General features: G+C 31.7%; 1 protein-coding gene and 1 non-coding gene across 3 annotated transcripts in view; one reads left to right on the forward strand and one right to left on the reverse strand.

Annotated features, from left to right (window-relative positions):
* LOC137924595 (uncharacterized) overlaps positions 1-12518 on the forward strand; it is a 71941-nt gene that overhangs the window by 20250 nt on the left and 39173 nt on the right. The window lies entirely within an intron of this gene.
* TRNAD-GUC (transfer RNA aspartic acid (anticodon GUC)) lies at positions 5672-5743 on the reverse strand. Its single transcript has one exon. It is a non-coding gene; the product is annotated as a tRNA-Asp (tRNA).

Below are 12518 nucleotides of genomic sequence, written 5' to 3' on the forward strand. Positions count from 1 at the left end.
ACAACCATAGAGATGCAACACATTTTCCCGACCTATTACAATGACGATATTGAAATCACGTAATATAGTTTTAAATCTAGTAAATAAACTTATGTTTATTACAAGTAAAAGATGGAGTATAAATACAAATGTATATTAAGTTTTATGAATAATGCACTATCAGTACAAATACACCTAAATTATTTATTCAGAGTCGGTCTGTTTGCGTTTGCTGCATTTGGTTGTATTTTATCATGTTTACGTGCGACACTAATTGTCTTCATTAAAATGACTATTTATGTATTTTGATAAGGATAGAAAAATGGCGGATCTTTTTTACAATATATTACTAATATTAGGGTGTGGAATAGTAAAATTTTATTATCTTAGACACCAACCACGATATACAATTGATTTTTGTGTAACTATTAAATCAGCGCCATTGAAGTTTTTAAGAACCAGTTTCAGGATGTTGGCAACGCTGATATTAAAATATGACCGGCGTCGATAAATAGGTCGAATCGCGATTTTATTAAACATCTATAAATGTTAGCAATAAAAGTCAATATTAGAATTTCACTAAGAAATAGGTTCCATTGTAATTTGACTAAACTACTGCATTTCCAAAGTTTGGGTTGATGATAACATTGATATTGTAACTTAAAAAAGAGTATATTAAGAAATACATTATTATCATCATTTTAGCCATAAGACGCCCAGTGCTGGGCATAGGTCTTCGTCATAAATTTTCTACAGGATCTGTTGTAAAGCGTTCAGCGTCTTCCAACAATCTTAATAAGCTCGTCTGCGTACCTTGTGGGCTTACAAAGAAATAAATGATCCAAATAAACCTTATTTAGATCAGTGATAGTTGGTCATACATTCATTATGTTTGACTTGACTAAATATTGGTCATGTTTACACACACTTACGACTTATTATCAGGCAAACACTTCAACACTAATCTCGGGTAATCGTAAAGACTATTCTAGCAATTGTCGGTGCTCTGTGCTTACACTTGTATATGTGGACGACAATGCGGGGTTTTTTCTTAATTATAATCAGTATTGAGTCGAGTACGTTTGATATATACGAAGGTTTTAATCTTCAATTAGTCAGCCGTTAGACGCTCATTGCAAGGCCTTTAAAGGTTTTCACGATATCTGGTCTTGCACTCCCTACATCTAATGAGTTCCTATGATCTTAGCTTTGTCATCGGTTCTCCTACTGGATCCTACCCACGTCTCGTCTATAGTCTGGAGAACCCGAGACCGCTTCATCGGCTTCAAGCGGCTGCACGAATGATGTACCCTGGCCAATATCGCTTCAGACGACCTTACGTGACCTTGGTTCTTCAGCGGATCTCCTCATTTCATAAGATTAGAAATATTTAAATAAAAATTACGTGCTTATATTTCAAAGATACCTCATCTTTCTTGTCACGTATTATGGTATACATCGAGCCATATATAAGGCTCTACTCGTGGTATCTTTACGAGCTCGAATTAAAAAAATAGGAGATCCGTAGAATAACGAAAGAATTTACATTGCACAGTGGATAAGCGAGTTGAAGTGACTGACAACATAGCTTGCAGAATAGATGGCCACTGTGGCCTCAATCTTCTAGACCTCGTAAGACGTGCACAATATGGGTAGACGCTGGGTGCAAACTGCTTCGACAATCGGCGTCCAAAAATGATAAAAATGCTGAAATAACAATAATAATGATAATGATATTTCGAAAAATGGGTTGTAAAGTAGTTAAAGTGTGAGCTACAATCGTAAATTGACGATTTCATTATTTAACAATGGTGAAGGAAATCACAGGAAACCGGAATATGTTTCGACTAAAAATTTAAACCATAAATCAAACTTTTCTGTTTCTTTAAGATAATTTTTACAATATCATACCTTCAGTAACATGGCAATTAATGCCTAAGCTTTATGACCACTTAAAAAAATCCTTGACTTTATTAGTTTTAATAGTTTTTGTTTAAGTAACTTTTTAAACGATTCTATAAACATATCATGTCAACTCAGGATATAAATGATTCTGTTTTCGATTCTTATAATGAAGATGCAGTTTCCTAAAGCACAAGATTGTCAACATTTTTCGTTCTTAATTGGACAATGGCCTCTTTATAAACGACTGGCACCCGTGATCCACGCGGTCGCGTTTAAATTTTGATAAAGTGTTATGTCTGCTATTTATTTGTATTGCAATGGCTTGCACTGAAAATGTAATTTCCAACCGGGTCTTCTATAGTATAAGGTTAAGCAAAACAAATAAAAAAGTATATATTAAAATAGAAAATTGAAAAACTGTTACATATAAAATAAATAATGTAAAAAAACTGCGATAAATTGCAAAAAAAAATAAAATAAAATTGTAAATAAATAGAGGAGTAACATTGTGATCAGCTCATCACCCATGATATTTAAAAAGAGATAAAAAGGACGAGGTATGACATAAGTATTAAAAAAGAACTATTGAGAGATCTTGAGAAGATTGAAAGAAAAATGCAGAAATAAAAAATAGAAGGTGGAAAAAGCTGTGTTTGTATATATATTGATGTAAAAAAGCCTATCCCTTCCATGATAGGGGCGAACTAAAAAAAGGAGGGTAATAAAAAAAACACTCATACTGGAAATTTTTGGGTGAGGGTTATGTCCAGTGGACACCCTATGGGAGAAATATTGATGATGACGAAGTATTTAATGGAATCAGGCGTTACCTCGCGGAAGTCCATCCTAAGTAACAAAAGGACCAATATTTATCCACTTCCGCACATGCAGTGGTAGTCGTGCAATAAAGTGTACCGACTGCCTTTCCCTTCAGGAGGTATGTTTAAAGATGCCCCGTGGAAGGGTGAACACGTGTTGAGTAATTTGGCGGTGGCGATAGTGTGATTCGCATTTTTTGCCGCATACGCATTTATCAGCGGGCTGGCGGGCGGTGCACTTTATTGCACGACTACCACTGCATGTGCGAAAGTGGCTAAATATTGGTCCTTTTCTTACTTATGATGAAGCGTCTAACGACAAACAAAAGAATAATTTACACTACTATTATCTATCTATCTCTTTACCATTGTTTAAATATTTATTTGTAATTTAAATACATAAAAATACTTGATATTGTAGCGAATTCTATAAATATTTTCTATATCAATCAAATTCAAAAGAAACAAAAACAGATCAGAATCAGATTGCAAACAAAACACCGCCAGCCAGGCGCTGTGGTCACATGAATACCTTTAAAATATATATGCAATAGCTATATTTACTGTACCGCGAACAATCGTATCATGTCATCACTGCTGTGATTGAAAGATAAATTGATATCAGATATCCTGAGAATACAACAGGCAAATTTACAATAAAATATTTGGTCTTTTTTCACTTATGCTTCTAATATGTATTAAATAGTAAATTTGAGAAAAATGAATTTGTATTTTTTTCTTGACCCTTTGATTTACATTTTAAGTAGATTGAAGAAATAGATTTATCAGCATATGCCATTTGGGCAATTTTTTTGTGGCCTCTGCTATTGGAGACCTCTCGTACCCCTAATTAGTTGGGATCAGGGTCTTTGTTTACAAATAAGTTTTTCAGATTTTTCATCTTTATTCTTCACTCACTGTCATACTTCTCAATTTCTTTTATTCTTACCTTATTTCCATCCGCCTTCCTTGCATCATCTTATTACTCTTAGGTGGCTAGGTACATTTTTTTTATCACAGTTTTCTTTGGGTTGTGCTTTCTTAATACATTACTACACTTTTATTATTCTATTTTTCTAATTATTATTTGACTAGTTATTTTATGTGCAGTTTATTAGGTACCTACTTATTTATACTGTTTTGTTTCTATTAACAGTGTCACTCACCACCCTACGAACAAACGATAGGAATGATGGGCATTTGAGCAATAGTGGTCTAAAATAAAAAGAAGTAGTGTGCTAAGGGAACATCCCCTAAACTTCTTTTTAATAACACCTTTTAAGTAAACAATTTTTAAAGGAAAGCAACATAGTCCAGCGGTTTAGCCAGTTATAGTGGCAATAGGAGATAGTATAATAAAATAAAAAAAAATTAATCCTGTTTGAATCATCCTGATTGCGAACTGTGGATTTTAATTCGAATCACAGGACCAGGAGTCGTGTGATTTCAATTAAAATACGACGCGTGTGTGTGTCAGAGCTGACCGATGCACTCCACACACGCCCCGTTTTCAAACCGCGAGATATCATGTGATACATTAAGTCATCCTACGATAGGGTTGTCCAAAACGTCTTTATATAAATTACATAATTTTTAATATATGACCATGAATTTATTCACAATGTAAAATTAATAACTTATATATCTTAACTATTTCTAATTACCCGGTATATAATGTTTATTTCTATTTGAATGCAATAGGCCAGTAGCTTCCGGCAGTACAAAATCTTCAGAAGCCAAAATTTAACAATAATTAATTTTGGTAAAGGCATTTTTAAAATCACTATTTTTAATATATTATCATTACTTATTTATTGTTTCTGAAATTTACTTTTGGGTAGGGTGTATCGTACATTAATTAACTTTTACGCCTATAACCAATCATCCTGTACATACAAGTGAAAATTAATCTGTTTTCCATGTATTTATTCCCAGTTAGTTCCATTATAATTTCAGAACTTTTTTAAAGATATCTTTAATACATTTTTTAAATGTTTATATAATACTTTATAGAAAATTCATAGGGAATGAATTAACAAATTCCTATGAGGCTTACATTTGCAATGTTAATAAATATCCATATCCATATCCAAATTTCAGATTGTACGTCGCCTGTTCCCATGTTAAATTGCTTTAAGAGTATATATTTACGCAATAGAAAAAAGAACTTTCAATATTGTGTATCACAAAGTGAATAATCACTACAGTTTTCTTTAACTTTTTTATTTATTATATTTCGAATCGAGCTAAAAGCGTCTGCTGGGTTAGCTAAGTAACATTACAAAAATACATAACAACATATAGAGAAATATAGATGTAGAGAAAATTAATAATATTAATAAATTTTATTTTACTTGACCGCTATACGAATATAATATATACTACTATTGTATTTTAAAATATGTATCAAGAGTTGAAAAGACAAGAAACAAATAGGCTATTGGATATATATGGGTATATATGAATAGTGTAAAAGTTTTATGAGATTTTTGTTTATGAATTTTATTTATTTATTTATTTATTTAACAGTTTATTGTACACAATAAAAACACTAAAGTAACAATACAAATATAACTGACACAACAGGCACTACTTATTTCTAACCAGAAATTTCTTCCAGTAGGCCTACGGAAGGAGATTCATAAAAAGTAAGGCAGACACAACGTGCACAATAATTAAATTGAAATATTTACAATAGATACGACTTTTGACCATAATTACATACTTAACATGAACATAAATGTATACTTACATAAATAAGCATAATAAATAATATACATAATATATTTTAATTGCAATTCTAGGAGAATTTTGTTTGATTGTTAACAAAACCGCGCAGACTAGCGTATCGTGTAGAACACAAAGCTGCGGGCATTAGATTTTAAAGTATAAAAGACCGACAAACGTATTCTAATTATTGTGATATACTAAATAAGTGACACAGAAAATATGAATAGGCACAAAAAGCCCTCCCCGGCGGGGAATCGAACCCCGGTCTCCCGCGTGACAGGCGGGGATACTTACCACTATACTACCGAGGACATACGCGCTTTGACATTTTTAAGTATCTCAAAACACAGCGACTTAATAAACAATTGAGTAAGTTATACTCAAGATCTATACATTAAAGAAACTAACTGATACATCCCAACGGATCAGCAAGTCGAAGTAGCAGTGGAAAGGCCTCTTATCCCATAGAACTGATGACCACTGGGGCTTTAAGATTCAGGAGTAGTTTCCACGGATTGGCAGGCGGGGCGCTAGACGTCCACTTACCTCTTGCACTGCTTGAAAGCGATCTACGTATGTGTATTGTATATGTTACCCTTCATGAGTAGATAAAACAATTCCCGCAATTAAAAAAAATATTTTATAATACATTATATTTTTTTATTACATTATTATTTTTTATCATACCTCCATACGGTTCAACCGGTAGGTGGACGTTCAGCGTCACGCCAGCCAGCTTATAGACACTACTCCAGAACCTTAAAGCCTACCTCTAAAACTGTAAATAAATAGATTATACTTATACAAAATGTAATCAAACATCAGAAATTCGAGGAAATTTTTTTGAAATAAGATTCAAAATTAATTGCAAAATTCTCTACTTTTTGTGATTTATCACTCATTAATATCTAAATAGGTAAATAGCGCATTAAAAAATCTAATTCTTTAATTATCGTACAATATAAAAGGAATTTTAACCAAAAATTATTCCTTCAGTAAAACAGCACCAAATTACAAAACTCTATTCACCCAATCGTTCACAAACAGACGTTTCGAACTTTCCTGCTAGTCCATCTTAATGCATTGTAAGCACCGTGATTATTAGTAAACCCTGGAATAATCCATAACAGTGGCAATGAAGAATTTTTGTATGAAGAGAGTGCTTCACTCTATGGATAACTAACGTATAAATAAATTAAACTCAACGACGCAGTCAAAGTCGCGGTAAATCGCGAGCACACTAAGACTGGTCTTGGTTTTGGAGGCCTATGTCCTGCAGTGGGCATCTACAGGCTTACATGGTTAAGCCCATTAAGGATAATTTTGAATTATATATTTTAGCAAAGTTTCAGTTTGTAATTTCAAATAAACGCTACATACATATGAATATATATACGGCACGTATATCAAAATTACATTTTTTTTTTGTCTGTATGTCTGTTTGTTCCGTCAAATCTCTGAATTGGCTGGACCGATTTTAACGGAAATTCTACTGGCAGGTATCTGATGTATTATGAAGTAACTTAGACCATTTTAATTTTAGAAAAATTCTTATGATTTAATAAAATCAACAAAAATCAATACGTGCCATGTGGAGCGAGCTGGGGACAGCTAGTTCATCTATAAATCATTGCAGTAATTATATTTACAAAAATATTGAACAACGTATATGAAACGTATTTTATTTTGTACATGATGGCCAGACTTAGTATTAAATAAAATTAATTAAAAAAGCTAATCATAATTGATTATTTTATCATTTGGCAACCCTGTCATAAATCGTGCACACTCAATTATGGTTAGGAAATCCTTTGATTGTATTCAATCCATTAGATAGGTTTAGTTTTTACTGTGAAACATTTTATTATCAAAAACTGTTTACAGTTTTTTACAGCACTTAATATAATTTATATTTATGTAAATAGTGCATGTACTTATTTAAATGTATATTTATATTATGTAGTAGCCATTAGTATATTTATAAAAGGTGTTTTATTTTATTTTTCGTGTTTTAATGATATTAACTTGTTTCACCTGCCTTTATTAATTTATCTTTTAACCACTCAAACGATTAACTGGCAAAGAATGCGTTCGGCAAGTTCGCCGTTATACAAGAATGTATAAAAAGATTTTAAATAAATAAATAAAAGGGAGCTTTACAGTATTTATTCGTACGTGTTATTTTCCTCTATGGATTTGTACTGATCATTCGTGTACATATGAAGAAGAATGATAGGTGAGGACGTCTTGATAAAAACTTGAAAGATCTGAGAAGAATCTACAAAAAACTAAACAGGTTTTTCCCTTGTTGTGATCATGCTCAAAGATATCGTGTTTATGTAAAAATTATTTATTGCCGTTCTGTGATATTGGCTAAATAATCTTTAGACTAAAAGATTTTTTTACAAGGCTACATTTTATATAAAGATGCCGGGATCAGACCGCTTGCAACAAGTCCTTTTGAAAGTCAATGGGAAAGGCCTAAACTCAACAGTGACATCCTGTTTTAAATAATGATAATAAAATTAACAGATAATAGAATATAAGGACGTTATATCACGTCAGCCATAATTATATGTGTAGAATTTAGAAAACAAAATTCTGCACAAAAAAAAAACTTTTTTTTTTTTAATTTATAAAGTTTACAATTTACGCCAAAGTAATAAGTTAAGTTAAAACTTAAAAGACTGTTTATTACAATGATTTCAAATCAAGGTTATGTTACACGTATCCTGAAAAAGACAATGAATTCTGGGTCAACAAATGAACCATCATATTTGTGATAGCAAATTAATAGTAGAAAATCTTTTCACGGAAGACGTAAAGAGAAATTATTCAATATCCTTTATAATACCTTTTGATTAGATATAATAGTTTTTATAGACCTTCCCACGACCCTCAAAAAAGCTATTTATCCGCAGGGAACACTCTGTTAATTACAATTTCACCAATCTTAACAATGTCTAAAACAAACAAGACACCAATGGTTTAAGAACTGAAGATATTACTTAGGAAATAGTTTAAGACACAGTATAAACTGTTACATACAGAAATTCGAGCAAAATGATAATACGGAATTATGAAATGTAATTGTTAAAACAAAGAAAAAATTATAATTAGTGATTATCGCCTCTATCACTTCATAGACATGTACTGCTGGACATAGGCCTGCTTAGAAGGTTTCCAATAGGAAGAAAGTTTCCGGTTGGAAGCGGCCTGGTCTTCCGATAACCTTAACTAAGTTATATTTCCATCTTGTGGGTGAACGTCTTACACAACGCTTGCCACTTGAAACTAGTAGCGGGAGGTGATAAAGAAGTCAATGTTTACTCTTTTTATAAAAAGGAATTTTTAGTTATAATTTCTAAGCCTTATTTCATGGTAATATTTTTAAACTAAATTAGACAACATATTTTGATACGTAAAATGTAATTTTAAATTGATCTTGTTAAATTAGTATTGGCCTTATTAAAGCATTGCTTAGAAAATAAAAGTTATCATAACCGATAAACGTTTTTTTTAAATATGTCCTTAAATATCCAATTCTGTAACTGATGAAATAGCCTAGATTGCAATTATCAAAACAATTCCGGAAGACTATTTTAACTCGCACATTGTCGTTATTTTTCGTTCTACTCCTATGTTAGTTACTAAATTAGGACTTAGGTTTAATAGAAAATTTTATTTGCCCGAACAGGTATCACGTTTCTGTACCGTAAGTCAGCACTGATAACATATATTGCTTTTAGTGTCATCATATCAGCCACTGCAGGGCATACGCCTCCCCCAAAGATGTTTTTCCACGTCCTTAATTATGTGTATAATATATAGAAATATTTAATTTTCATGGCACTAGTAAATTAATAGAAAATATTTAAAAAAAACAATTGCATATTACTGTGATCAAAACGTAAAATGAATACGCACAAAAAATGTAAATACTTTATTCATTATTACAAATGAATTTCATTCTCTTTAAAGTAGCCCTCGTGCAATAAAACGCGCTTTTGCCAACACTTTGTCCAGTTCCCGAAACAGTCGTAAGTCCGGTAGATCCTTCAAGATTATCGATTCGGCTTTTATTTCCACAATCGTATCAAAACTTCATTCCCTCATTGGCTTTTTGAGTTTGCTTTGTAGCCAGAAGTCGTACTAAGCCAAATCAGGCGAATAAGGTTGTGGAACGATATGTATTAAGTTTTTGACGATATTTTCAAAAAAAAAATTAACATTTTTGCACCAAACGAAAATTGAAGCGTTTGAAATAATTGAAAAAATTGACAAACATAGTCTTGATAAATATCATAGACTAGTGTTTCTCAAGCTTTTTGTATCACTTTAAATTTCTTATGCCCTCTGATGTAACATTTCTAATTTTTATATTAAAGCCAAAGGATTAAACTCGAAATGACCCCTTTAACAATCAAATTGCCCCATTGTGAGACGTGGGTGTCATGTTGGGAAACACTATTATTGACAGTCCTACCAATCCAGGGAAAAATATTACCTGTGTTGCTGTCTAGGGGTTTAAAATGAGAATTACTATTACTATTTGGTCATAGTTTATATCATAGTGATTAAACCTTCCAAATAAATGTTTATGTACAACAAACAATATTGGAACTCGCGTTAGTTGACCTTAAGGCTGAGACGCGAAAAAGCGTAGCCTTAATGCGTCTGTCACGAGACTTGGGTCAATGGTTTTTGTTGTGCTAATAAAAAAACTGTTAAATAACCTTGATGTACTTTGAAATATAAATGTGATGTTATTATAACTGTTATATATATATTTATATGTAAATACTAGCTACCTCGGTAGATTTTGTGCAACCAAAAGTTATTGGGCTTTCACAGTCTGATATAATAAATAAACGAATTCTGAAGTCATCATTTTATATATTCGGTTTATGTTATAGTTTTCAATATGTTATATTTTTTGTTTGATTATGTTTTAACTCAGGATTTTTGTCACGGTTTTATAAATTTCAAAAATAAATGTTTGCTATTAGTCACTATCTTCTTTTTATTTTTTGAAAAACTAAAATTTTCCATAAAAGAAATTTGGTTATACCAACTTATAAGCGTTTGTAATCTCATGCAACAACTTTGCTAAAGATCATCATATGATCAAATGCATAGTTTACAGTGCTAGAAAGGATATACAGAGAAACATTATTTCATATATATATATATATGTATATATATATTTAAAATAATGGCGTCCTGGACTTATTATAGTACCTGAAACGCCATATGGACACGTGTTTTAAAATTAAGATTTTAATTTAGTTTTAAAAGCAAAATGCACCATATTCTTCAAGGTTCCCTAGTGACGACCACTAGCCGGTATATGCGGCGTGGGTAGACCCACTAGGTAGACCGACAACATGGTCAAGATCGAAAGAAGTTTCTGGAAGCAGGCAGCACAAGACCGGCCGCTGTGGCCATCTTTCGGAAAGGAAGCTTATGACGATACTAAATTACGTTAAAGATTTTGATTTGCCTGTTATTAAAATATATATTTTAAATACTCTACGAGATATTAATTATAATATTTGTTATAATTAAATCACTAAGGCAATTGTCAGAAAAAAAAAACATGTAAACAGATCTACTATCACAAACTGCAACTCGAATCAAGTTGAGTTAATCCGATTTTTCCCATCATTATCTTAGTCACTTTCATGTCACCGTTATCAGAGTGAACACGTATAAGATATTGATCTCTCGCATTATTTTCGTCCATTTGTATGACATTTGGATGATAAATCTATTTATAGATGCCAGATCAAAGGAATCGGAATGAGATCAGACGCAAATAGCTGGTCACATGACTGCGAAGGACGGCAAGTTCTCATGACCACGGGTGTTTCTCTGCGTGATCATTCTCGGCATATCTCGTACTTGATAGATAAAGTTAATGCGGTTTTAACCTTTTATCTAAATCGGGCCACTTAGTCAAATTTTACTTTTTTGATATGTTAAGTACTTTCAACCAATAAGCGTGTTTGTTTCCTTACATACATGTATATAATATATATATATATATATATATATATATATATGTATATGTATATCTAATATATAAAATTCTCGTGTCACGGTGTTCGAACTTGAACTCCTCTGAAACGGCTTAACCGATTTTAACCAAATTTTATATGCGTATTTAGTAGGTCTGAGAATCGGCTTCTATCTATTTTTCATACCCCTAAGTGATAAGGGTTGTTCACCCTTAAAAATTTTTTTTTTATTTTTTTGACGAAATTTTTTGTTTTTATTTTTTTATGATACAACATACAAAAATACATACAAACCTTAATTTTCACCCCTCTACGATCAACCCTTATTTTTAAATTGAAAATTAAAAATATTTTTTTTGCAAAACAACGTTTGCGGGATCAGCTATATAAAGCGATCTTCCTAAATATCGAAATATGATATCTTAATATATTTTCGTAATGGAAACCGACCGGCAAATAACTTATGACAGTATAAAGCCTGCGAGGACAAATAGGAAACAATAACTAATTTAAATTCGTGGTTATGTGTGGTATGGAATGTTTAAAACGATTTTTCTTAATAAATTTTCGTAATTTAATCTATTGTTATTAAAACCATTGATGTTTAGGCAGGGTGTACCATATATTAATTAACAGCAAATATGCTATATTTTGCCCATTTAAACATTTTATACCTGTAATTTCTTTAACAAATTATTTTTACAATATTTATTTTTCATAATGTATTTTTATAGATAAAGACATACAGTGCCAAAGGTGATCTGATAACTAAATTGTTATTCAATTTTTGTATTTTTTTTTAAAATATCTCATAACGTTATATGTGAATGTTTAAGTAATTTTATTGAAATCGAAGTTCCAAACTCTAAGAGTATTCTTCATTGTTATTATTTATGACTTAAACCAACATAGCACAGTGTATTGACAAGTTGAATTGTCAGTGGGTAAGCCACATATCGCCTACAGATTACCGCTTCAGTCTTCAGGTTCTGATGTAGAAACCGGAGACCACCAAGCGCGGTGTAGAAAGTTCATCTCAAGGTAGATAGACGATCTTGGTAAGGTG

Source organism: Battus philenor, unplaced genomic scaffold (assembly GCF_028537555.1).
Source record: "Battus philenor isolate CCGP_79_NKW_IND1 unplaced genomic scaffold, ilBatPhil1.0.hap1 SCAF_24, whole genome shotgun sequence".
Taxonomy (NCBI): domain Eukaryota; kingdom Metazoa; phylum Arthropoda; class Insecta; order Lepidoptera; family Papilionidae; genus Battus; species Battus philenor.